Raw genomic sequence first — 27,935 nt, 5'->3', positions numbered from 1 at the left:
TCCAACATCCAGCGCCTCACCCCCGCAAGTCGTTGTTATGACTTGCGGGGTAATGGTATGCGGAATTACAACCCGGTCGTTGTAACGACCGCATTGTAATTCCCTGCGGGGAAAAAGAATGTGGGATAACAAGGCATATTCGCTTGAGAGTACCTCGGGAGTGGAAGGGAGTTGTGATGCTGTCCCATGGACTTCTGGGACCAGGAATTGCAGCAGAGGAACGCAAGGCGTCCGGTTGCACCATGTAACTCTTTTTTTTTATCATTAACGTCCTTTCCGCTGGCCTCCTACCCCCACCCGCGCCCGCTGGTATTTTTCTTTGTCGGCCGCCATTGTGCATTACATTTCTAAAAAACTTTTCTGTTCAACTTTACTGAGCTCCCACATTAAATCACTTATGTTAAACGAGAACGAGTATTTCAGAAAGTTCATTTGGGGCTTCAGGAATATCGCCCTAGCGCCTTCCACCTCCAATATCAACCCCAATTGTGCGTTCAATGTCTCTGTAAATTGATGGAGCATTTCTTTTTAAGGAATACACAGTTCAGAATATACAAAAATGTTCCACTCAAATATTTCTTTCCAACAACACATTTTTCTTCATGATTCCATTTAACCAGCTTCGTAGGAAGTGACATTGAAAAAAAGCCAAATGATGTGATAACAAGAAACGCCAATGTATGTTTCGAGGTAAACCTCTTTTTCAAGGCTCACTTTCCTTGAATTGTTAGTAAATACTAGTCTCATCCCATGTATCATATCCATTTACACTTGTAACCATTTCCAAGGGGTTTTGTGGTTTGTGATGTCATTTGAAACCAAAAATAAAACTAAAATAATATTCAAAGGGAATCAATCAAATGCAATTGAAATGAGCTTTATTATCAATCTCAGGAGCTGGAATTTATGTCTCCTCCCAATAGGTGTCAGGAGGATGAACTCAACATACTGCACAGCTACCCACTTGTTGTGGTTATAAGTGCCACATTCCATAGGTTTGATCTGTTTATTATAAACTGTTATGATAAATCCAGTAGTCCTGACTTACAAATTGTGAAAAGTATGCGTTAAAATCAGTCTTTTAAGGATGTGTTGCTATTACACTAAAGTTTTTATGCAAGTATTTTGTTATATGGAAATTTACGTGTTACCATAGCAAGGCTTTTGGTGACCCACCCTTGAGTGAACCATGAGGAGAGAAGATGCGCACCACGATAATCCTTAACCCCTTGCCCGCGGCCGGAATTCAGCTCCTGTGCGGCACATTCCGATCACGGGCGTGGTCATGACGGCTGGGAGCCGTCATCAGCACACGAGCACTGTGTGCCATGACGGCTCCCAGCCGTGATCAGCATGGAAGGGGTTAATAGGCTGTTTTAGGGTGGATTTTATGTTGTTTTGACATCTGCAATTTTGTATATATTGGTAATTTTACTGCAGAAGACCGTATGGTTGCCTTGTGTGAAAGTTCATGCCCATTACTCTTGGTTTGAGCGGTTATGGTGACGAGCTATTTGTAAAGCTTATCACTTGATTTGTTTGTTTTGAAAAGTTATGATAAATGCAGTTGCCCTGATATATTAACTGTGAAAAGAATATGTTAATGTCAATAAACATTTATGGGTGGATTGTTGTTCTCTGTAGTAAAGCCTACAGATAGCTAGTTTGTTACATGGAATGTCACAGATTACCAGAGTAAGCAAGTGGGTTTTGGTTACAGCCCTGTGACAGCCAGTGGGTCTAGAAGTGTTGAACCTATTTGCTTTAAGCCTGATGCAGCATTGTTTTCTTCTGCTATATAATCCGTTTACAAACCTGTGGTGCAGTGTAAATATAAGAGCAATGAAAGGCCTTTTTGGTATTTCTCATAATTATTGTTCTTCCTTCTTGATAACTCTCCCATAATCCCTATTAGTGACTCATGTGCATTTAGGTCTGCTATTAGTCGAATAGCCCAAACATACATATATAAATATATCAATTCAAGGTGCCTCAGATCTTTTAGAGACGTCACTCCAACAAGGTAGTAGGTTTCAAACTCTTTATTGTACACCCTCTGGTGGGCTACAGGCGTAATGTTCAGCTCTAATTTAAGCTTCCTCGTGTCGCATATAGGTTGTCCGATGACAGCCAAGCAGACCCGCTTCCATATTCCACGCCGGGTGGTTCATCTCCTGCGGTTGAGGCGTACCGCGCACAATATCAATCCAAGGTGCCTCGGATCTTTTAGAGACGTCACTTCAACAAGTTAGTAGGTTTCAGACCCTTTATTGGCAAAGAGCTGTGCATTACAACTGTTCCAAAGCAAAGTCCCAATGCTTTTCGCAACTCGCGCTGCTTCTTCATGGGACGGCAATCTAATGAAATGACTGGAGCCTGCAGCCATTATTTATCCAATAGCGCATGCTCTCTTCGGTGAGATGCATGCTGGTGGTTGCAGTATGATTTTTCCCCTTCGGTGAAGTCCGTCATTCGTTCTTCGATATTTTTTCCTAATTAATGTTTTACAGCCCTCCGGTATGCATATATTATTTTACTGCCACAGGCACAGACACGTTTCGGCACAAATAAATCAATGGATTTTCGGGAAACAACCTGAATGAGCCCTCTTCTTTTGAGATCAGTTGTTCCTAGAGCCTAGCGCTACCCCCCATGTATATATATATTTAGTAGATTTATAGGGGCTTTCAGTCAGCCTTCTTCCTCCATTGAGCTGTTGCTGTGCCCTTGATGTTTTGCTTCTGCCCCCCATAGCATATAGCATGGGACAATGGCTTAGCCCAAGCCCACTTCGACAGTGGCACTCATCGCAGAGTGACGACATTTTACTCTTAGCTGTGTGAGACCAGAGAAACTCTGGTACCATCCCTAATTTGGCACACACTAATTTGCGTTCCCTTGGTTCAAGAAAACAACTTCCATTCAATGTTCGTTATGATTCATTTCATTTATTTCATTATTTTCTGTGATGATTTTTTATCGTCTCAATTCACTTTTCTTCATAATTATAATCAACATGCAAAATCAGGCAATGTCTTTAACGTGTCCAATGCATTTCGGGCATTAGTAGTGTGCCCTTCATCAGGGAATTGACACTAAAAGCAATAATATAAATTAACATTAGTGTGAAAAATAATGTTCTTCAAATGTCTATTCAAACCACATAACAAATATATGCTTCTAAAATTAAACATTTATACATGCATTCCGTACAGAATAGAAGGTAAATGGTGGTTTAAAAGAAATGTGTAAAAAGTTAGCGTCATGCTTATTGTGTTTTAAGAGTGGGGTGTTCAGTAGTTCACTTACATGCCTGCGGTTCGATGGTAATTTAGCAATCTAAAGGAAATAAGTAAACGTAAAAAGTCCGTCAATACAAGTGAGCAAAAGTATGTAGCGCTGCTCTCCAGTGTAAGGTAGGTGAGCGGTGAGACTAACCTGAATAGTAACGGGTGAAAGGATTCTATCCGGTACTCGTCTCCGTAGAACGCCGGTGAAGGCAATGGCTTCCCGCGTTATTAAATTCAAAACATCAGCGGTCACGTGATATGTCAGGTGCGGAAAAAATAGAGGAAAGGCTTTGGTGCGATCGGTTCGGTATTTTTGATAATCGGTTTTCAAAGCGTGACAAGCTATAAACGGGTTTGTTGGTTCAAAAAACCGATATATAAAATATATGGGGTCACGGCTCACATTATGAGAGTGAGAAAAGAAAAAATAAAGAGTGAAAATATCTGATAAACGGGGGATCGAACTGGCATGTAGGCTAGTCTAAAGTGCACGGTGACTTGTTTGTGTAGCTAGTGTACGGTGAGGGTAAATAAAGAGATGGACTAGGATGTGTAGTGTCAAAGGTGTAGGGAACATACACAATGACAGCAAGGTCTGTCTGCAGAGCAATTACTTTAGAGATAACAAGAAAATTCAATTCTCTCATTTAAACCTATGGGTTTCTGGGTTGACAATTTGTTAATCCAATAGTTCTCTCGTCTCAAAAGAAATTTGTTATTGTCTCTCCCTTCTTGTTTAAGGACAGTCTCCAGAATGATGTACTTTATTTGGGAAACATTGTGTTGTTGTTCTACAAAGTGTGCAGAAAGGGCTGACTTCAAGTTTTTAAGTCTGATGTTAGATTTATGTTCAGTAAGACGCACCTTGATGCGTCGCTCGGTTTTCCCCACATACATCTTCCCACAAGGGCATTTTATCCCATATATTAGGTTGCTGGTGTCACAGGTGGCATTTACTCGAAGTTTGATGGGGTTGCCCTGGCTTGGATGATTTATGGTGTGTCCCCTGATGATATTGTTGCAGTTGCCACAATTCAGGCAAGGTTTGGTTCCAGTATATTTGATGTTTTCATTGGGTTTGTCTTGTAAAATTTCTCCCAGATTTTTCGCCCTGGTATATGCAAATAACGGGGGTTGACTGAATGCATTTCTGAAATCGGGTTCAAGGTTAAGGATTGTCCAATGTTTCATGAATTGAAGCAATGTTCAAAGTTCATGACGAATGGTACCAACAACTTACAGGGATGGCAATGGGCAATTCGGCTGCACCTGTGTATGCCAATACCTTCATGCACTGGTATGAAACTCAACACATACTAAAGAACACCAATTGGACAAATCACTTGAAAATGATATCAAGATACATTGATGATTTTTTCATCATATGGACGGACACAGAGGAGACATTGAGAACACAACTCAGCAGATTTAATTCCATCGACCAAAGGATCCAACTAACATGGGACATTTCAGACACATCAGTTAACTTCCTAGATGTGAAAATCACAGTAACCCCCAATGGATTCACTACTGACCTCTATGTCAAACCCACCGACAGGAACAATATGTTACTACACTCCAGCTTTCATGAACCCAACCTAATAAGAAACTTACCGTATTCCCAAATGGCAAGAGTTAAAAGAATCACTTCGGACAGAACTACTCTCAACCAAAGATTGATTGAAATGTCAAACAAATTCTTGAAAAGGGGTTATCCAAAATCTTTAGTGGATGAAACTAAAATGAGGATTGATAACTTGGAAAGATCTAAACTCTTAACACCAACCATTAAATCCGAACAAACACGGACAGTGGTGGTCTCGAAATACTCTACTAGCAGCAAAAAATTCAAGCAAATTATCATGAAACATTGGACAATCCTTAACCTTGAACCCGAGTTCAGAAATGCATTCAGTCAACCCCCGTTATTTGCATATACCAGGGCGAAAAATCTGGGAGAAATTTTACAAGACAAACCCAATGAAAACATCAAATATACTGGAACCAAACCTTGCCTGAATTGTGGCAACTGCAACAATATCATCAGGGGACACACCATAAATCATCCAAGCCAGGGCAACCCCATCAAACTTCGAGTAAACGCCACCTGTGACACCAGCAACCTAATATATGGGATAAAATGCCCTTGTGGGAAGATGTATGTGGGGAAAACCGAGCGACGCATCAAGGTGCGTCTTACTGAACATAAATCTAACATCAGACTTAAAAACTTGAAGTCAGCCCTTTCTGCACACTTTGTAGAACAACAACACAATGTTTCCCAAATAAAGTACATCATTCTGGAGACTGTCCTTAAACAAGAAGGGAGAGACAATAACAAATTTCTTTTGAGACGAGAGAACTATTGGATTAACAAATTGTCAACCCAGAAACCCATAGGTTTAAATGAGAGAATTGAATTTTCTTGTTATCTCTAAAGTAATTGCTCTGCAGACAGACCTTGCTGTCATTGTGTATGTTCCCTACACCTTTGACACAACACATCCTAGTCCATCTCTTTATTTACCCTCACCGTACACTAGCTACACGAACAAGTCACCGTGCACTTTAGACTAGCCTACATGCCAGTTCGATCCCCCGTTTATCAGATATTTTCACTCTTTATTTTTTCTTTTCTCACTCTCATAATGTGAGCCGTGACCCCATATATTTTATATATCGGTTTTTTGAACCAACAAACCCGTTTATAGCTTGTCACGCTTTGAAAACCGATTATCAAAAATACCGAACCGATCGCACCAAAGCCTTTCCTCTATTTTTTCCGCACGTGACATATCACGTGACCGCTGATGTTTTGAATTTAATAACGCGGGAAGCCATTGCCTTCACCGGCGTTCTACGGAGACGAGTACCGGATAGAATCCTTTCACCCGTTACTATTCAGGTTAGTCTCACCGCTCACCTACCTTACACTGGAGAGCAGCGCTACATACTTTTGCTCACTTGTATTGACGGACTTTTTACGTTTACTTATTTCCTTTAGATTTCTAAATTAGCATCGAACCGCAGGCATGTAAGTGAACTACTGAACACCCCACTCTTAAAACACAATAAGCATGACGCTAACTTTTTACACATTTCTTTTAAACCACCATTTACCTTCTATTCTGTACGGAATGCATGTATAGATGTTTAATTTTAGAAGCATATATTTGTTATGTGGTTTGAATAGACATTTGAAGAACATTATTTTTCACACTAATGTTGATGTATATTATTGCTTTTAGTGTCAATTCCCTGATGAAGGGCACACTACTAATGCCCGAAATGCATTGGACACGTTAAAGACATTGCCTGATTTTGCATGTTGATTATAATTATGAAGAAAAGTGAATTGAGACGATAAAAAATCATCACAGAAAATAATGAAATAAATGAAATGAATCATAACGAACATTGAATGGAAGTTGTTTTCTTGAACCAAGGGAACGCAAATTAGTGTGTGCCAAATTAGGGATGGTACCAGAGTTTCTCTGGTCTCACACAGCAAACATTCAATTTGACGTCGTTGGGCCCTCGACGCCTCCTTATTGAGCACCACAAAATCAACTTAAACATTGACAAACCAAGGAATAACTGACCTTGAAACTAAACAAGCTGTGCATCCTTCCAATCATTTATGACATTTTACTCTTACACATCTGCCTAACAAGTGCTCCGCCTTGGAGCCAGGGCGAATATTCCCATCTCTGCCTTCATTTTAGACCTAATTTATTCTTGCCATGGGTCTTTTTTTTACTTACTTTTTTGGAAACATATGCACACCAGCTTTAGATTTACACTTTTCTACTTTTTTTTTTTAACATCGTTTTTATTGCATCACCAATATAAATGTACAGGCATCATAATCAGAATTATAATTCAATATAAAACAAGATATGACATTTTCCATCGTTCCCCGTTCTGGGAGGCCCGCCCTCTCCTTAGGTGCAGCTCGGCCTCCGTCCACTAATAGTTCTTGTGATACCTTACATTGCCTGACGTTATTAGTACTAAAGTAAAGATGGGTTGCTTTTGTGATTTTCACCCCTCCCCCACCCCAAAATGTTCGGTCCCCAACAGCCCTCCAATTCCAACAACCTGCCCCCCCGTGGTCGCGCTGTGCTAAATCATTGTCAAAAGAACGTCCGTTGTGGCTTAGGAAGTACATACATTCACTAAGGTGCGTCCCCCGGTAAGGTGACGGGGTTAGCAGTATCCAGCTCCTCCACGTCCTCTTGCTCCTCGTCGGCTGTTTCTCGGAGCGCCTGTACCATCATTTCCCACGCAGTCGCCCTCTCCATAGCCTTCTCATCATTCGTTCTCCAGGCCACCTGGTATCTCAAGGTGCTCTCACATGCCGCCCACCGCAAGCATTCACCATACCATCTTTTATATGTGGGCCCTGTTCTTGATTTCCAATTTCTCGTGATCTCCCGCTTGGCCAGAATTAGCCCTAAGTCTATAAATTTGCTGGTATTCTTATTCCTAGGCATGTGTGGAAACCAATGGAGGATCCCCACTGCTTTCGTGTACTGAATGTCCCTATCTGTTGCACTGTTGAGGGCCCTCCCAATCTCCTGCCAGTAGTCCCCCAGTGAGGGGCAATCCCATAACATGTGACCCAAGTCCGCACCAACTGTGTTGCACCTGGGGCAAGCAGCTTGTTCCACCCCGAAATATTGTCGTACTTTCCCCGGCGTGAGGTATGCCCTGTGAATGACGTAAAAGTGAATTAACTGAAACCTGGCGTTTCTCGAGCTTTTCCGTGCTCGCCGCAGCAGCTGGCCCCAGGTCGTGTCAGGGATCTCCAGTTGGAGGTCCAACTCCCACTTGGCCTTCAGAGCCGCTAGAGGCTGTAGGGTCTCCCGCAGCATTCTGGAGTACAAGCAAGTGACGGCCTTAAAGGTCCCTGCCGCCATCATCGTGTATTGACATGCCATAGAGACGCCCGGTTCCTGCAAGCCTTCCCCCCAATGAGCCTGCATGGCACCCGTGATCGCCGCGTGCAGCAAGTAGTCGCCTCGCGGTAGGTCGAACCGCTCCTGCAACTCCTGAAACGGCAGCAGTACCCCATCCTCGTATAAGTCGCCCAGCATGTGGATCCCCGCCTCCTCCCACCCCAGCAAGCGCGACCAGTCTCCTCCGTGAGGGAGGGCCGTAACCATCCCCAACGGGATTTCAGGAGCGTACATAAGGCGGACCCCCGCTCGTTTACGTGCCCGGTTCCAGCAGAGTCGGAACGTCTGCTCCTCAACCGTCAGGTCCCGAACCATGAGCTTCTGGTGCAATGTAATGTACGCCAGAACGTGTCGCGGGGTACCTTCTGCTCTGGTTTCCTCTGGGCCTCTATATACTCTCGCAACCTCCTGAGTAAAGACCTGCAACTGTGCCGCCAGATAATACCCTTCAAAATCAGGCACCGCCAATCCTCCCTCATCTTTGGGGCGCAGTAGGGTGTCCAACGCTATCCGCCTCCTCCCCGTGCCCCATAAGAACGCTATGACCAGAGACCTCAGGCGCCGAAAAACAGAGCTTGGGATCCACACCGGGAGCGTCCTAAAATAATACAACAGCCTGGGCAGAGCCACCATCTTAAGCAGGGAGATCCGACCAGCCAGGGATAACGGTAGTGTAGACCAGAAGTCCATGCTCCCTCTTAGAGCATTAATACAACGGGTGATGTTACCCTCCAGCATATCCGCCGGAGTGTGGTAGACATAGACTCCAAGATAATGCAAACAGTGCGGTTCCCACCGGAGTTCCTGCGCCGTGAGTGGGCACGGTTCTCCTAATCGCAGGGGGAATAAGCAGGACTTAGGCCAATTGACCCTCAGGCCCGATAACCGGCCAAACCGCTCCAGCAGCCGTCTCGCCCCCAGCAGCTCTGAGCCCGCGTTTGCCAAGAACATCAGCAGATCATCTGCGTATAATGAGATGAGATGTGGCCTGTCCCTATACAATAATCCGGCGTAGTGGCGGCCCAACCTGGCCTCCACAGCAAAGGGTTCCATCGCCAGTGCAAACAAGAGAGGAGATAGGGAGCACCCCTGCCTAGTGCCTCGCCGGACGGGGTATTGCCTCGAGATCAGAGTGCCCACCCGGACTCTAGCTACCGCGTTAGTGTACAGGACCTTGGTCCAGTTTATGTAACCGTCTCCCAGTCCGAAACGCCGCATCACCTCATATAAGTATCCCCACTCAAGACTGTCGAAGGCCTTCTCTATATCAATAGAGAGAACAAATGGAGAGACGGCGTCTGGCCAGTCTGCCCCCATCAATCTCGTAAGCCTTCGGATATTGTGGGTGGTGTTGCGTGTCGGGATAAAGCCGCTCTGGTCCTTATGAACAAGGCCAGTCATGTGCACCAGCAGCCTGTTGGCAAGGATTTTACTCAGGATCTTGTAGTCCGTCGTCAACATGGACAACGGACGGTAGGAGGATAAAGCCGCTCCCTCTCTGCCCGCTTTTAAGAGTGGAATCCTGAGGGCTTCACACATGGACCCCGGGAGCCGACCTCTCGATTGTGCCTCGTTGTAGACTGCTTGCAACTGGGGAGCAAGGTACTCCAGATATTTACCATAAAACTCGATCGGGAGGCCGTCGAGACCCGGGGTCTTATTTCTGGCCATTTGTTTTACTGCACACCCTATCTCCCCGATCGTAATGGGCCGACCCAGCTCCTCTGCCTCCGAGTCTTCCACCCTTGGCAGTTGTAAACCGTCCAAGAAATCGCCCAGCTCGGCCATCCCCCCTGTTTCTCCACTCTCGTAAAGACCTTCATAATATGCCCGAAACTTGTTCAGTATCCCGGTTTGGGTATGGCAGGGCTCCTCCCCTGTCTCCTGGATCATCATGATCGGCACCCCCCTCCTGACTGGGTTGGCAAGCCACGCCAACATAGACCCCGCCTTATCGCCTTCCGCATGCGCCTTCGTCATGTACGCTTTATGATCAAAGCTGCGCAGCCGTTCCAGTTCCACTGCCAGCTCCTCCCTGGCACCACTAAGCCCCACCTGTAACTCAGGGTGATTCGGGCGTCCCCTCTCCAAGTCCCTCAACCGCGTTTCCGCCTTATCTAAATCATCCATCAAAGTCTTGCGAGCCCCAGCCGTGTGCCCAATACAGTGCCCTCGTACCACCACCTTAAACGCATCCCACTCCACCGCCCTCGTGGAGGCGGAGCCACAGTTCTCCTCAAAATAGCGCTCTATACAGTCTCCAAGGGCCTCCCTGAACAACAAGTCATCCATGGTGTCGGGTTGCAAGCGCCATGTTGGTACGCAGTTAACGGCCACCATCCAGTTCAGGGACAACAAAAAAGGATTGTGGTCCGACATCGTCCGAGCCAAATATTCCGCCCCCCCCACTGCCGAAAGCACATATGATGAACACAAAAACGCGTCCAGCCGAACATGTAGATCATGCAACTGCGAGTGAAAGGAGTAATCCCTAGTAGTGGGGTGCAATGCCCTCCATGCATCTGTAAGAGCCCAACTCTCTTGCCACTCCAGCCTGCGCTTGGCCACCCTATGCGCTGGGGACGCGCGCAGCGGGGGATGGGACCTATCCAAAGCCACATCCGCCACCGAGTTAAAATCCCCCCCAAGAGCACCGGCCCCGCCAAGTAGCTCGCCAGTTTACCCGAAAGTGTGGACAAAAATGCGGGCAAATCCACATTGGGAGCGTACACACTGCAGAGAGACACTACCCTGCCTCTCAGCCTCCCCTCCACCGCCACATATCTACCCTCAGGGTCCACCAGTGTTTTAGTGACCTGGAAGGGAACCCCCGCTCGTATCCAAATTAGCGCCCCCCTTGCAAAAGCTGAGAACGTCGTGTTGAACAGCTGCCCCCTCCACCGCCTCTGCAGCGCAATTCCTTCTTGCTTATTAAGATGCGTTTCTTGCAGGAACGCTATGTGCACCCCCCTACGCTTGAGGTACGCCTGAACTTTATGCCTACGTGTCATGGATTGCATACCCCGCACATTCCAGGACACACATTTCAATGCCCCGGTACTAGCCATTCCCCTTCGCCCATCCAGACCGAACAATAGAAATCATTGACCTTGCACGCTCCTCGACCACGGACTGTCCCCCCCACCCTCTCCAAACAAGAAACCAAACCTCCCATCCAACAACAACACCCAGAGCAACCCCAACTGCTCTCAAATCCCACCCCCCCAGGACAGGCCCCCCGCAAATGGAAGTACCCCCATCCAAACTAGCACTCCCAACCACCCCTCAAAGAAAGGCAGTAATGTTCGCAGTCTCCACTGCGATGACCTTAAGGGCCAGTAGGGCGCGGATCGATGCGAAAGGTTCGTGAAAGCAAATCAGTCCCGCACACTCCACCCCACAATCCCCACATCATAGCGCCCCGAAACCTCAAGTAACAGTGTTCCGCTGCCACGGGCACAACGCCCCGGTGTCCAACCAGCAAGTCCGCTCCGCTAGTCCAGTGTATCACGCCTCCAGGATCTCCTCCGAAGTCTGCGGCGTCACAATAGGGCCTCGGGCTCCACCAAATTCTGATAGTCCCGTCTCTGAGCCCGTGCCCGGGTCCTCCGATTCCGTGCCCTTCCCGGACTGGCTCCTGGTATTGTTGGATAAGTTCACCACAGCCTGCAGGGCCGCCTGCCTCTCCGTCTCCGTCTGCGACACCGAAGGCCTGCCGGTCCTCCTGCGGTTCTTCCTGATCCGTTGAGATTTCCTGATCGGTTGTGTCACCTTAGCCTCCTCCTCCCTGGCCTTGGCGCCATCTGTTCCCGCCTTGTAGGTGTCCCACCAGGTCCAGGCGTCCGCCGAGGTAGTAAAGAAGAGTGTCTGTTCATCCACCACTACTCTCAACTTCGCTGGGAAGAGCAGGGAGTACTTAATGCCCTCATCACGGAGCTCCCGCTTAAGAGACAAGAAATTGGCCCTGAGCTTCTGAGTCTCAAACGTGTAATCTGGGAACATAGTGACCCTGTTGTTATCCACTTGAAAAGGTCCTGCCTCCCTCGCTCTCTGCAATAACCAGTCTCTGTCCCTGTAATGGAGCAGCTTGAACACCACTGGGCGAGGCGGGAGGCCTGGGGCCGGCGGACGCGCTGGTACCCTATGTGCTCGCTCAAGGGAGAAGAAGGGGGACAATCCCTCCGGCGCCACCTCAGTTCGTAACCAGTTGTCGAGATAGCCCACCATATCATCTCCTTCGATTTTTTCCGGCAGGCCTACGAGGCGCACGTTGTTGCGTCTATTCCGGTTTTCCGCGTCCTCGGCCCTCCGTTCCAGCACCTTCAACCGATCCATCACATCCGCTATCTGCGCCTTCACCGCTGTATGGCTCGGGGCCAACTCCTGAATCGTGATTTCCACGGATTTCACCCTGTCCTTAAGCTTATCATGGTCAGCTTTCAGGAGGCCCAAGCCCGTCGCCACTTGGGCTATATCCTGCTGCAAGGCGTCCTTTGTGGTGGCGATGGCCTCCAGGATACGGTCTTGCATACGTTGCAGAGCCGACTGGTCCCGATCCGCTCCTTCTGTAGCTTCGGTGTCGGTCGCACCATCCCCCTTTCCTTTCGGCTTCCCCATCTGGGCTGGAAAAAGTGGTGGCCTCCAAAGCCGCCTCTGTACTCGCTCCCCACTTTGCAGGGCCTCGCCCTCAGGAAAGTCCCCCTGTAGCAGTAGTGGAAAGGCCCACTGCGGTCTGCGCCTTGAGCACCACTCCAAACTCTGGGGCCAAAGCTGCCTCCTGAGAGTAGGGTTTCCGATGGGTCGTTGAGCCGTCTGGCGCCAGTCGTGCTCAGAGAGCCGGGGCCATCGTCACTGGGCTGTCGCCATGTTGTCGCCACCACTACCAAGGGTTCGGCTCCCATCCACAGTTGGTAGCGCGCGAAAGGTCCACTCCAGATCCCCGAAGGAGGTCAGAAATGTCCGCCTATACCACGCAGCGGAAAAGAGCAGCAGCCCATAAAGGGGATCCGGGCTCGTGACTCCGTCGACCCCGTGCTTCAGGCCACCGCCGCCATCTTAGCTCGATGACTTCACGCCTGAGACCCGCTTTCAGATTCAAATACCGGGCTGGGAACGGCCTCGAGTCGACCGCCATCGGCGCCGGACCCTCCGCGGCACCTTCCAGTACCGGATTATATCAGTTTCGTTGGGGTCCGATCAGGTATTCAGGATATTTTTCAGGATCGGGCGCGGAGCTCCGAGCTCACGCTGCCTACCTCCTCGGCATCCAAGCCACGCCCCCTTACACTTTTCTACTTGTTATTACTTCTGGAGTTTTAATATATATTGCATATTATAGTGGGAATAAAGAAAAAACATGCATGATTGGCCAAGGGCCAAACCTATTGTATTTGCCAAGGCTTTTTCGTTTTCTGGTCCAAGTAGAAGTGCAAGAAATTCCAAAGCAGATGTGAACAAGGCCACAGAAAAAGCAAGAATACCGGAATCAAAATGGAGGTAAATTCCTGCTGTGACTTTTATTTACTCACATAAGGAGTGGTACTTGGAGGCACTGTAACCGCATTTCCAGTTTATTTTAAACAACATTTGTTATATGTTTCGGTTGGCAGTGTGGCCTGCAGCTATATGCCAGCAGTGGCCTGCCGACCATGCCTCTTCGTGTTCCCTTCTTGGGTGGAACAGCATGACACGCCCACTGTCCTGCCCTGCCTCTTTAAGAAATGACAACAGCGTGTATTCTCTTGACCACACCACCGCCCTTTCCTTGTTCTTGACGGCTGATAAGATAAACACTTCTTGAAGGTTCTTTTTTTATCATTGCTTTCTCTCTTTGTCACTGTTTTCCTTTCTATTTCTCCGCCATTGTCCCTCTTGCTCAGGTCAAAGCCTGATGAAAATAAATTGTGGTTCCCAAAAATGACATCTGCTGTTTGCCAACTGCACAAGTGATGCACTGCCAGGCAAGTTTGGACTTTAACAGAAAATTGGCGTAGACCCCAAAATTACAGTGAACCCCAATTTGCAAATTAAATAACCCCAGCACTGCGCCCACTCCAGAGTACATGCAACCTTGCCCTACTGTGTTCCTTAGAATGAACAAGCCAACACGAGTTTGAGTTTGTAGTGGTCATTCGTTGGCCGCAGTTTTATTAAGAATACAGGCATTGACTTTGGCATCATTTGCATGCCCTGGCCATGAATCATCATTGGTGAACTGTCATATTTGCATCATAAATCACATGCCTTGTTTGTCCTATATCTTATCTGCCATAAATCATATGTACATCACCAATTAGCAAATTGGACTGACTGTTCATTGTCTAGCTCATTTGCAGGTTTGTCTTGTCTCTTGTCCACTCTGGGTCGTCTCTTTGCTTGGTTGAATTTGCGCTCTTTTTGCGCGGGGTAGCTTCAGTCCTGAAGTTAGGCCCCAATGCTCTACCTTGTTAGACTCTTTTTGTTGCCCTGCCATCAGGCGGGGGCTGGGCTGCGAGCGCCGCCTGCTTTTGCTACCCTCCTTTTGGTAGGCCAACTCACCCAGACGTGAGGCACCCCAAAGTGAGTGGTCCTACACACCGTCCTTAGGCCAACTCACCCAGACGTGAGGCATCCCAAAGTGAGTGGTCCTGACACATCGCCCTTCGGTGTGCCTCCGTACCAACCATTGTACCTGTAGCTCTCCGCCACGCCGTCAGGAAGGCTTACGTCTTCCTGCGGCTCCCCCTCACTCCTCTTGTCTCTTTATCTTCAACCTGCTATAGCCATGGCGCCCCACAGGTTGTCGCAGAATACTCCTGTGCCTTCCTTTGACAGGTGCACGCCATGCTGCCCTTAGAGTTCTGGGCTGCCCATGTGGATGAGCCCGTGCCTGATACTTTCCAAACCATTGGTTCTGCAGAATTTGTTTACGGCAAGGTTCAGCTTTTTCCTCGAGTTCTTAACTGCTTTCTGCGATTCAGCCCCGCACCACTCCCTTCTGCTGATCAGTTCTGACCAGATGAGGGCGGTATTCCTGAAAGACCCGGAAGCTTCCGTCAGGTCTCTTTCTATGTTGTGAAGGAGTGCTTTCCTCCCCAGCATGGCCAGGTCGTTACCCCCCAAATGGATAATCAAAATGTCCGGATGCCATGCCACGTCCGCCTGGAGGTCCACGAGAGTCGCAGGCAGCTAGTCCCATTTCATTCCTGGTTGGCCCATCCACTGGATGCATGTGTCCACTGGTCGTCCTTCCTGTCTGTGGCCCCCTCGCCGCCACCAGGACTGCATTCTGGTTATAAGGGAATGCCCACAACCCACACCAGGTGCGGTCTCCTTCCTGCTGAGGCAATTGTCACAATTGTTAATCTGTTGCTCGCCCTTGTGAGAGGTGCCCCTGCCCTCCCACGGCCGTCAAGGTGGGTCTACAGTAACTGTGGTCTCACTTAGGTCTGGTATGCCCGCGACCACCATCTACCTATTGCCTATATCCCAGCATCGGTCCTCCCGTGTTGTGCAGCTGTTGTTGCTGCTCCGATTCTCCTTCTGTCTTTGTTGCTCGTCTCAGGGAGATTGGAGTTGGAGGCTCAGCCCTAAGCCTCTTGACCTCTTTCCTCAATCAAAGAGAACAGAGGGTGAAGCTTGGCGAATTCCTTTCTTCCTCTAAACCTGTGCAGTGTGGGGTCCCTCAGGGTTCGTCCCCGAGTCCCACACTCTTTAACCTATATGTGACCCCTCTTGCCAGGTTAGTAAGATCATTTGGGCTAGAGGTGTTGTCTTAAGTCGACGACACCCAAATCATGGTCTCCCTTTCTCAATCTGTGAGTATCTCCGCTCTTAACTTCAGGAACTTCATGGAAGCAGTCTCCCAATGGATGATTCAGAACTTCCTGAAGCTAAACGGAGAGAAGACAGAGGTCCTGATCTTCGGGGACAATCAGGACATCTGGTCGAGTGATTGGTGGCCGCCATCCCTTGGGGAGTGTCCCCTTCCCTCCCAATCTGCTAGGAATTTGGGTGTGCTGATAGATACCATGCTCTCCTTTGACAGTCAGGTCAGTAGGACGGTTTCCACCTGCTGTGGTATCATCCGGATCTTAAGAAAGATCGCACACTACCTCTCTCCTGATGCCCGTAAGCAAGTTACTGTGGCTCTCGTCTCTTCGAGACTGGACTACTGTAATGCTCTTTACTCGGGCATTAATAAGAATCTTATCCAACGCCTACAAATAGTGCAGAATGCAGCGGCCAGGCTGGTTCTTAATCTTCCTAGACTCTCCTCAGCCTCCCTGGCCAGGAAAACCCTGCTTTGGCTGCCCATCCAGTCTAGGATCTCATTTAAGATTCTTTGTCTTGCCCATGGGGCCCTGTATGGCTCAGGTTCAGAGGACATTAGGTCTCTGTTACACCTTTGTTCCCCCTGTAGAGCTCTCCGCTCTTCCAATAAAAACCTTCTTTTGGTTCCTAGGTTCTCTAAAGCAAGGTGGGGAGGGAGAGCCTTTCCTCCCTGGTCCCTAGGCTGTGGAACACTCTTCCCCCCGAATTGGTAGGACAATCCTCCATTTTGCTTTTTCGTAAAGCATTAAAAACGTGGCATTTCGTAGAGGCTTATCCGTAGTCCTGCACTAAGAGAACTCCAAGTTGTACAATCTTTTAGGCGCCTTGATGCCCTTTGGCTAAGTCGCGCGTTACAAGTCCTCATTCATTCTTAATGAGTGTGACCCAAAACCCTCTTCTGAGGGCTAGACACTTGACTGTTGTGAATTGGAATTTGCTCAACTGTCCGTGAATGCTAGCAGGCAGCATACTGTGCAACAGTTCTGGTCCTTGATGCATTGAAGCCGCACTACCACCCCTTTGCCGGCCTGGTCTGTCTTAGACCGTCTCAGTAGAATCTCTAGTTCAGCTGTTCTGGGCCTCACATCGCCTGCCTGTAAGCACTGCTCGGCTGGCCCAGTCCTTGGGGGCGCCACTAGTTCACTGAGGCAAAAGCCCCGAAGAATGCGGTGGAGAATGCAGCCTTGAACAGGAGGAGCTCAAAGGTATCCTTTGTTATGTCACCCAGTGTTCCCAACAGCAAGCCCAGCTTTGTGTAGTCTATGGGGCGCCTGGTGTCCTTCCTTGTGCCCTCCGTGCGTCTCCACCCTTTCATTGCCGCTTTGATATAATTGGAAGAAACAGGATCCTGCCCTGCCTCCAATTTTGAGTAATGCGCCACAGCAGACAGTTGGGCTTGTGCCCACCACCTGGATTTTCTGGAGTTAAATGCCCACTGAACGAACTTCTCCACTGCTCTGCTTGTGGGCCCCACGTCCCCCAGGGTCTGGATACCCCCTATCCGCATTACAGTCCCAGCATATTTATTATATTGCAGCCTCCGGGGCGATGGCTTGGTTGACCAGCTCGATAGATCTACCCCGCCAGGCCCCACAGTTGCACCGGGAAGGGGGTTATGTCCCGCTCTACCCCAGGGGCTAGTTACCTGAATTTGTCCATCCGTGTTCTTGACATGGCATCTGCCACCTCGTTCTCCACCCTGGTACTTGGCGTGTTCTCGGGTCTAAGTTTCCTTCCAACTGCAATTTAACCTGTTGGAGCATTAATCGCGGTGTGTCTGGGCACCAGGCTGATCCTCTATTAATCGCTTGTACTACCCCCTTGTTGTCTGACCATAGTGTCAGTTTTATGTTACGCAATTCCTGTTTCCAGATTGTTAAAGCTACTATGATGGAGAACAGCTCAAGAAAAGTGATATTGCCCTGCCTGCGCCAGTTGCCGGGCCATTGGCCCGCACACCATTTACCGCCGACGATAGCCCCAAACCCTGTGCTGCCCGCAGCGTCCGTGAACAGCGTTATCTGTTTGCTCATGACCCAGTCTTCTCTCTAGATCAAAATCCAGTTGAAGTCTGCCAGAAACGTGTCCCACATTAAAAGGTCCTCTTTGACCCCTGCCCCCAGCCTGACATGATGGTGCTTGAGGGTAAGTCCTGTTGTTAATTGGGTTAACCGCCTAGCGAACACCCTTCCTGCTGGGATAACCCTTGATGCAAAATTGAGTTTGCCTATCAACCTTTGGATGTCCCTCAGTGTTGCTTTCTCGTGCCCGCAGAGGCCCCTAATGTCCTCCTTGAAATCCTTCACTTATTCAGTAGGAAGCCTGGACGTTCCTGCCACTGAGTCCTGGTTTATCCCCAGTAATGTGATTTTTGTTGCTGGGCCCACCTTTTTTATTTGCCTCCAAGGGGATCCGTACTCCCCTGCTAACTTTGCAAATGCTGCCACTCGGTCGACGGGGCGGGCCCGCGAAGAGGAAATCGTCTAGGCAATGGAGTTTCCCACCTGGGTGATGCCTGGCATGTAGTGCCCATTCTAGGAAGGTCTTGAAGATCTTAAAGTAAGCGCATGATACCAAGCACCCTATAGGCATGGCTTTGTCAAAGTACAGGTCTCCCTCCCACCGAAACCCCAGAAGGTGGAAGCTCGAGGGGTGGACCGGGAGTAAGAGAGAGACTGATTCTATGTCCGCCTTTGCCATAAGGGCCCCACGGCCGGCTGATCTGACTAGATAGATGGCGTCATCTACTGTGGCGTAACCCACTGAGCATGCTTCTGTGCTGATCTCATCGTTTATGCGATGACCCCTCAGGGAAGGACAGGTGGTGAATTAGCCTGTATTGTCCTGGTTCTTTTTTTGGAACCACCCCCAAGGGCGAGATCACCAACCCTTTGGTCATGTGGGAGGGGAGGGGGCCCTCTGTCTTCTACCCAAGGCCCTGCCTTTCTCCAACTTCTTAGTGAACACCCCTGGGTGTTGTAGAGCTGATTTCAGATTATTTGCACTGGCGGGGGGGAGGGGGCCTGCAAACGGGATATTAAAACCTTCCTCAAAACATTGCACTAGTGTAGCAGCGTCTGTCCTGTTGTGGTATGTATTGGCTAGCTTGCATAATTGGCGAGTGTTGATGGGGGATCTGGCTAACCTAAAATGTTTAATTCTTTGTGGTCCCCCCTTGCACTCTGTGGTTGCCTCATTATTTTTTCTTCTCTTTCTTGTCCCCCCTGTGTTCATTCTTACGTCTGCACCCTGTTGCTGGGTGTCCCCAGCCACAGGAGGAGCAAATGTGTTGAAATTTGCACGAGGCCCTGTGGGTACATTTATGTGCCTCGTATTTCCAGCATATTGCTGCTGTCCCGCTAGTATGTGGGGTTTTCCATGTGGTGAACTGTTTGGACTTTTGGAATGTTCTCCCCCTCCCTTTATGGAAGGAACCCCGCAAGGGCTGCTCACTCTTTCCCACCCATGCCTTGACTTCTCTGGCTACCATCATCTTGTGTATGAAGCCTAATACATCCTCCTCATTCCACTGCATCTCTGGATGTCTTTGCATTTTTAGACGGAAACCTTTATCATATTCTAGCCATGCGTCGCCAGGGAATCTCCTCTATGCATTATGTATGTTGGCCTTGTAGAGCCAAAGGTCGGCTGCGCAGCGCGGGCATTTTTCTACAATTATGCATGCCATTATTCTAAATGCAGCCAGCCAATTGTCAAAGTTACGTTCCTTCCTCCTTTCCCTTCTATAATCATCCTTCTTGTCGCAAACAGTCAGGTTCAGCCCATCTAACTGTATCTCTAACAGTGTAAAAATGTCAATAAACTCCTTCCTCCATATCCTTTCCTTGACTGCTAGTGGTATGAGGCTTGCTAGCCCTGTGGCCCTGGTGGTCATGGATGCTGGCCCAGGCGAGGGCCTGGCTTATGGCTCTGTCGCTTTATATATAATATAGAAGACTAATGCACATGCTGACAAAATGTTCCTACAATCTGTGGGGTTCATATATTGCTAGTCAGCTTTTTTATTTTCAACCAAAGATTAGGACAGCAGCCCCTGTAAAACATTGTATGCCCTGTCATCAACATAAAAATTCTGAGCTTCTAGGGGTCCCTTATCCCTAATAAACAACACACTTATTTGAGATGCAAATGGTTGTGTTTTGGCTCATTTTGAAAGGTGATGCACGAAACACGCTCAGACATATAATCTTATTAACTAATAATTAATTCACCACTTTGGATGTGATGGTGTACTTTCATCAGAAGTCCGAAAAGACCTAGGTTCACAGCTTTCACAACTGTGGCTCTATAGGGTAGTAGCCATAATCAAACATTCTAGGTTCTTGACAAGAGGAACTGGTGATGGAAATGGTGCAGAGATGAGAAATGGAGATTAATTAGAGGAGAGTGTGAGGATAAAAAAGATGAGGGTAAGAAAGAAAGGAAGGATAACAAAAAAGAATCGTAAGGAAAGAGGTGGATGAAATAAGAGTAGAGTAGACAGTAAAAGGGAAGAGACAAAATAGGGCAGACGGACCGATTAGAGAGGAGTAGTAGAGTGATGTGTGTCCTAAAGCAGAGAATGTGATGAAGATGTGTTAGACCTGGAGGAAGGAGGATATAGAAGGGGAATACTGAGCATAGTGGGTGGTGGAAATAGGGTGATTGATAGATTTGATCTGAGAAAGGGATGACAGTTAAGTAGAGGGAGAGGAGTGCGTAAGGGGGAAGTTGAGGAGGCTGACAAAGGATTAGGATGATGAGAAACAAAGGTAATCAGAGAGGAGCGTTACGAGCAAATGTGAAATTGTGTTGGGCAGAGAAGGTGTGTTAAGAGAAGAATGGTAGACAGTAGGGAGAGGAGAGGAGAGGAGAGGAGAGTGATGGGTGGTGACGTTGAGGGTGATGGAGACAGAGAGGGTGATGGAATGGAAGAGAATAAAGGGAGAAAAGAAGAGGAGGGAACCTGCCAGTCACAGGTTAGAAAAGACAGGTCACACATGAGCTATAATTTCAACATTGTTCCCCTTAAAATACTTTCTACTCAAAGGACTGGCAGATGAATATTGGTGGAAAAACTAACCATCAAACTACAGCTAGAGTTGGAATCCTTAGAATCAGTGCTCTAGGTAAAGCAGTAGGATCATTGCTAATATGGATATCGAAGCGTTTGTCATCAGAAATGAACTACTGTCCTTATTAACCGCATGCGCGCTAGCGGGTTTTCCCGCTGCGCGCTGAAATTTGGAAATCGCGGCTTTCGTGACAAAGCCAGCTCGTCATGCGCGCAGCGCAGGTAACGCCCATGACGAGCTGGCTTTGTCATCCGCATCGAAGGGGTTAATAGGCTCACCCGTTCTGAACTCCACATCTACCTTGACGGGCAAGTACATGGTCGGGCATGCCCTGCGACCTAGGTCGGGGATTACCGATTGATGGATCACAGGTGGGAGGGTGTATAGCTAGCTGGCAAACATTCGGGCGGGAAACTCTTGATCAATTCTTAAGATAGGTGCAGCGACATTACAATGTTCAGGGGAGATTGCCCCAATAAAGCACACATAGTCGGAGAGGGTACACGCGCTCCTCAAAACACCATAAAGTCAGATGCCGCATGAGTTAGGAACACCTAGCCAATCAGGACCTAGCACACGTAGTGGCTCCCCATGCCAGACATCTGGACACATACACCACTGGCCACACTGTGTCCATGCAGGTCAGGACCCACCTGTAGTAACCATTGACCATTAATTTATGACCATAAAGACTGCAACTAACATTCCTCTCCATATATGGTATGCCGGAAATCTTTTATGGCTGTTGTGATATTGTATTTAATGAAGCTTCAAACTCGACGTAAATTGAGACAGTCATCAGAGCTTGTGCCTGTACCTGTTCTCCCGGCCGAACTGTTTAATTGAACAAAATGTTCCTGTTTTGCCAAAAGCCTTTTGTCTTCTGTTTTTTTAACCCGTTCTGAGCACTACCTACCTTGTGCTACGAACGAACTTTGGCTGTCGCGGCCCCACCTGTTTCTTCAAATGTTCTGCACTGGCGCGGAACGTTCGAAGCAATAAACGTGTTAAGGACATCTGATTAGCGCAACAACATCAAAAGGTAACACAGCCTTTTTACAATCGCTTTAACCTCTTCGAGGCTCATGATGAGCTGAGCTCGTCATGAGCCACGGCGCTCCGGTGCTCATGACGAGCTGAGCTCGTCATGAGCCGTGGAAGGCTCCATGCGGGGATAATTCCCCTGCTGGGCTGAGCGTTCAACGGGAACGGGTGTGGCCGTGACGAGCTGAGTTCGTCATGAGCACAGGAGCGCCGTGCCTCATGACGAGCTGAGCTCGTCATGAGCATGGGGGCGCTGTGCGTGCCCCCCTCCCCCCCAGCACAGCGGGGGATTAACCCCAGCAGTGAAGGGGTTAAAATATGCAGGTCGCCCAAGCCTTAGCAAATCTTCTGCATACACACACTGTATAAGCCAGGCCCTGGTGCTGCTGCTGTTTGAAATGTTGGGAGGTGTCAGTGGAGAACAAGTCGAGGGCAGGAGGATTGCAAAGTCCTTTTACTTACCCCCACACAAGCACAGCCGCTTGAGCGGAAACCGTTCGAGCTTCCTTTACATTCACAAAAGGATTATCCTGCAGGCAGCCACAATGAAGGTAAGGCTGACAGAAGAGGGTGAGAGAGAGACAAGGCTGAGATGGAGAGATGGGAGGCTGTGTTTCAAGGGGGGATGTTGAAGCAAAGAGAGGGAGGGAGACTGGAGCGTGCAGGAGACCGAGGAGGGTGAGGCAGAGAGAGCAAGGATACTGAGGAAGAGAGAGTGAGGCTGGCGGAGTGAAGAGAAGGAGAGATTGACGGAAAGGCATGGCAGAGAAAGAAAGACGAACCCTGACAGAAGAATGAAGTGGAGACAGAAGATACACGTGGAAGTGGAAGTACAGTGAGAGGATTGTGAGGTAAAAAAGAGAGGAGATTGAGGCATAAAAAGAGGAGGTGATGGGAGAAAGAGCTTAGGGTGAGGTGGAGAGAAAGAGGAGGCCACTGCAGGGAGACAGGATGAGATGGGTCAGACAGGGAAAGAGGACGGTGAGGGGAAGAGAGACAACAGTGAGGGAGGAGGGTGCAGAGGGTGAAAAGAGCAGGGTGAGGTGGAGGCGGAGGAGGGTGAGGTGTAGAGGAAGGAGGATGAGGTGTAGAGAAAGGAGGATGAGGTGTAGAGGAAGGAGGATGAGGCAGAGAGAAAGGAGGGTGAGGTGTAGAGAAAGGACGGTGAGGCGTGGAGAAAGGAGGGTGACACTGAGAGAGGAAAGGTGATGAAGAACTCAGGTACAAAACACACACTTAGAAGTAGAGGTAAAACTAGTAAGCACGATCCCCACAGTAGGCAGAGCACGCAGATTAACCTCCTATAAGACCACCCAGCATGCCCAGACCCAGGTCTCAGACACCCGGGAGATGCTACGCCAATACATTTATCCTCCCGGCCCTCCCATGCTTCTTCATGGCCACCCATGCTTCTTCATGGCCCTCCCCTGCTTCTTCATGGCCCACCCATGCTTCTTTCTTCATGTCCCTCCCATGCTTCTTCATGTCCCACCCATGCTTCTTCATGGCCCACCCATGCTTCTTAATGGCCCACCCATGCTTCTTTCTTTATGGCCCTGCCATGCTTCTTCATGTTCCAACCATGCTTCTCCATGTCCCACCCATGCTTCTTTCTTCATGGCCCACCCACGATTGTTTCTTCATGGCCATCCCATGCTTCTTCGTGGCCCTCCCATGCTTCTTCATGGACAACCCATGCTTCTTTCTTCATGTCTCTCCCATGCTTCTTCGTGGCCCTCCCCTGCTTCTTCATGGCCCACCCATGCTTCTTTCTTCATGGCCCTCCCATGCTACTTCCTTCATGGCCCTCCCATGCTACTTCATGGCCCTCCCATGCTTCTTCGGCCAACCCATGCTTCTTTCTTCATGGCCCTCCCATGCTTCTTCATGGCCCTCCCATGCTTCTTCATGTACCTCCCATGCTTCTTCATGGCCCACCCATGCTTCTTTCTTCATGTCCCTCCCATGCTTCTTCATGGCCCAGCCATGCTTATTCATGTCCCACCCATGCTTCTTCATGGCCACCCATGCTTCTTCGTGGGCCTCCCATGCTTCTTCATGGCCCACCCATGCTTCTTTGTGTCCCACCCATGCTTCTTCATGGCCCACCCATGCTTCTTTCTTCATGTCCCTCCCATGCTTCTTCATGTCCCACCCATGCTTCTATATGGCCCACCCATGCTTCTTAATGGCCCACCCATGCTTCTTTCTTTATGGCCCTGCCATGCTTCTTCATGTCCCACCCATGCTTCTTTCTTCATGGCCCACCCATGATTTTTTCTTCGTGGCCCTCCCATGCTTCTTCATGGCCCTCCCATGCTTCTTCACGGCCAACCCATGCTTCTTTCTTCATGTCCCTTCCATGCTTCTTCATGGCCCTCCCATGCTTCTCCATGGCCCACCCATGCTTCTGTCTTCATGGCCCACCCATGCTTGTTTCTTCATGGCCCTCCCATGCTTCTTCATGGCCCTCCCATGCTTCTTCATAGCCAACCCATGCTTCTTTCTTCATGGTCCTTCCATGCTTCTTCATGGCCCTCCAATGCTTCTTTCTTCATGTCCCTTCCATGCTTCTTCATGGCCCAGCCATGCTTCTTCATGGCCCACCCATGCTTCTTCATGGCCACCCATGCTTCTTCATGTCCCACCCATGCTTCTTCAGGGCCACCCATGCTTCTTCGTGGGCCTCCCATGCTTCTTCATGTCCCACCCATGCTTCTTCATGGCCACCCATGCTTCTTCATGTCCCACCCATGCTTCTTCATGGCCACCTATGCTTCTTCGTGGGCCTCCCGTGCTTCTTTATGGCCCACCCATGCTTCTTTCTTCATGTCCCTCCCATGCTTCTTTCTTTATGTCCCTCCCATGCTTCTTCATGTCCCACCCATGCTTCGTCATGGCCACCCATGCTTCTTCGTGGGCCTCCCACGCTTCTTCATGGCCCACCCATGCTTCTTTCTTTATGTCCCTCCCACGCTTCTTCATGGCCCACCCATGCTTCTTTCTTTATGTCCCTCCCACGCTTCTTCATGGCCCACCCATGCTTCTTTCTTCATGTCCCTGCCATGCTTCTTTCTTCATGTCCCTCCCATGCTTCTTTCTTTATGTCCCTCCCATGCTTCTTCATGACACACCCATGCTTCTTCGTAGCCCTCTCATGCTTCTTTGTGGCCCTCCCATGCTTCTTCATGTACCTCCCATGCTACTTCATGGCCCACCCATGCTTCTTCATGGCCACCCATGCTTCTTCATGTCCCACCCATGCTTCTTCATGGCCACCCATGCTTCTTCGTGGGCCTCCCATGCTTCTTCGGCCAACCCATGCTTCTTTCTTCCTGGCCCTCCCATGCTTCTTCATGGCCCTCCCATGCTTCTTCATGTACCTCCCATGCTTCTTCATGGCCCACCCATGCTTCTTTCTTCATGTCCCTCCCATGCTTCTTCATGGCCCAGCCATGCTTATTCATGTCCCACCCATGCTTCTTCATGGCCACCCATGCTTCTTTGTGGCCCTCCCATGCTTCTTCATGTACCTCCCATGCTACTTCATGGCCCACCCATGCTTCTTCATGGCCACCCATGCTTCTTCATGTCCCACCCATGCTTCTTCATGGCCACCCATGCTTCTTCGTGGGCCTCCCATGCTTCTTCATGGCCCACCCATGCTTCTTTCTTCATGGCCCTCCCATGCTACTTCCTTCATGGCCCTCCCATGCTACTTCATGGCCCTCCCATGCTTCTTCGGCCAACCCATGCTTCTTTCTTCATGGCCCTCCCATGCTTCTTCATGGCCCTCCCATGCTTCTTCATGTACCTCCCATGCTTCTTCATGGCCCACCCATGCTTCTTTCTTCATGTCCCTCCCATGCTTCTTCATGGCCCAGTCATGCTTATTCATGTCCCACCCATGCTTCTTCATGGCCACCCATGCTTCTTCGTGGGCCTCCCATGCTTCTTCGTGGGCCTCCCATGCTTCTTCATGGCCCACCCATGCTTCTTTGTGTCCCACCCATGCTTCTTCATGGCCCACCCATGCTTCTTTCTTCATGTCCCTCCCATGCTTCTTCATGTCCCACCCATGCTTCTATATGGCCCACCCATGCTTCTTAATGGCCCACCCATGCTTCTTTCTTTATGGCCCTGCCATGCTTCTTCGTGTTCCAACCATGCTTCTCCATGTCCCACCCATGCTTCTTTCTTCATGGCCCACCCATGATTTTTTCTTCATAGCCCTCTCATGCTTCTTTGTGGCCCTCCCATGCTTCTTCATGTACCTCCCATGCTACTTCATGGCCCACCCATGCTTCTTCATGGCCACCCATGCTTCTTCATGTCCCACCCATGCTTCTTCATGGCCACCCATGCTTCTTCGTGGGCCTCCCATGCTTCTTCATGGCCCACCCATGCTTCTTTCTTCATGGCCCTCCCATGCTACTTCCTTCATGGCCCTCCCATGCTACTTCATGGCCCTCCCATGCTTCTTCGGCCAACCCATGCTTCTTTCTTCATGGCCCTCCCATGCTTCTTCATGGCCCTCCCATGCTTCTTCATGTACCTCCCATGCTTCTTCATGGCCCACCCATGCTTCTTCATGGCCACCCATGGGTCTTTCTTCATTTCCCTCCCATGCTTCTTTCTTTATGTCCCTCCCATGCTTCTTTCTTTATGTCCCTCCCATGCTTCTTCATGGCCCACCCATGCTTCTTCATGGCCCTCCCAGATCCCGGATTCGGGTCTGAGTCCGACCCCGCTACAGGGTGTAGTTGACACCCGGGGCTGCTGCAGGAGAGCAATCTGTGTGATCGGGGTCGCCCAAAGCTCGCCGGGATCCGAGACGATCTGTGACACACCTGGGCCTCGCCACGCCCTGGCCTCGCAGTCACATGGCCGGCATGTCTTATGACACCGCATGAAACCGTGTTCTCATGGTTATGTAACTTGTCTCCGCCGGGTGAGGCCCGGAGTCCGGGACATGTGTGAATGGATCTTATTATAGCGCCGCGCTTGGCATTGTGTAACTGGACTCTAGTCGGTGCTGCAGGCTGCTCGGCTTTCAGATGAGGTTTCAACTCGCACGTTGCAGTGATCATGCGCCACCTTGTGGCAAATGTAGGGAACTGCACTCTTGTATTATTTTTGGGCCTCCGCCAAGACATTTTGATTATAACTATCTGTATAATTAATATACTTCCGTATGGGGGCTTTCTCTCAGGATAGGATAGGATAGGATGTACATTTGTATAGCGCGAATTGCTGCCCGGAGGCGTCCAAGCGCTAGGAGAACCGAGTACCTACAGCAGGCTTAGAAGGAGAGTTTAGGGATGAGATTAGCTAGATTGAGTGAAATAAATGAGTCTTTAGTTGTCTGCGGAAGGTTGAGAGGTTAGAATTAGCTCTAAGGTGCAGTGGGAGGGCGTTCCAGGCTCTAGCACCGTTGAAGGAGAAGGTCCTGCCTCCGGATCTGGATCTTTTTATTTTGGGGGTTTTTGCAAGAAATGTTTGACTGGAGCGGAGGCTTCTGTTGGGCACATAATGGGTAATTAAGTCTTGGGTAATTTTAGGGCCAGTGTTCCAGAAGGCCTGGTGCGCAGTGCACAGCCGTCTTCTATTTACACTTGTCTATTGTGGCTTCATTCAATTTTTCCTTCCACCCACCACAGAAAGGGGAGCCCAATGAAGCAGTTAGCGTATATCACTATGAATGAGGGCATTCTGCTTTTTGACAAGGAGCAGGTTTATTTAGAGTGAGAGTT

This window comes from Lissotriton vulgaris, chromosome 12 (genome assembly GCF_964263255.1).
Source record: "Lissotriton vulgaris chromosome 12, aLisVul1.2, whole genome shotgun sequence".
NCBI lineage: Eukaryota > Metazoa > Chordata > Amphibia > Caudata > Salamandridae > Lissotriton > Lissotriton vulgaris.
The sequence above is the reverse complement of the archived record's forward strand: the minus strand, read 5'-3'. Positions refer to the sequence as shown.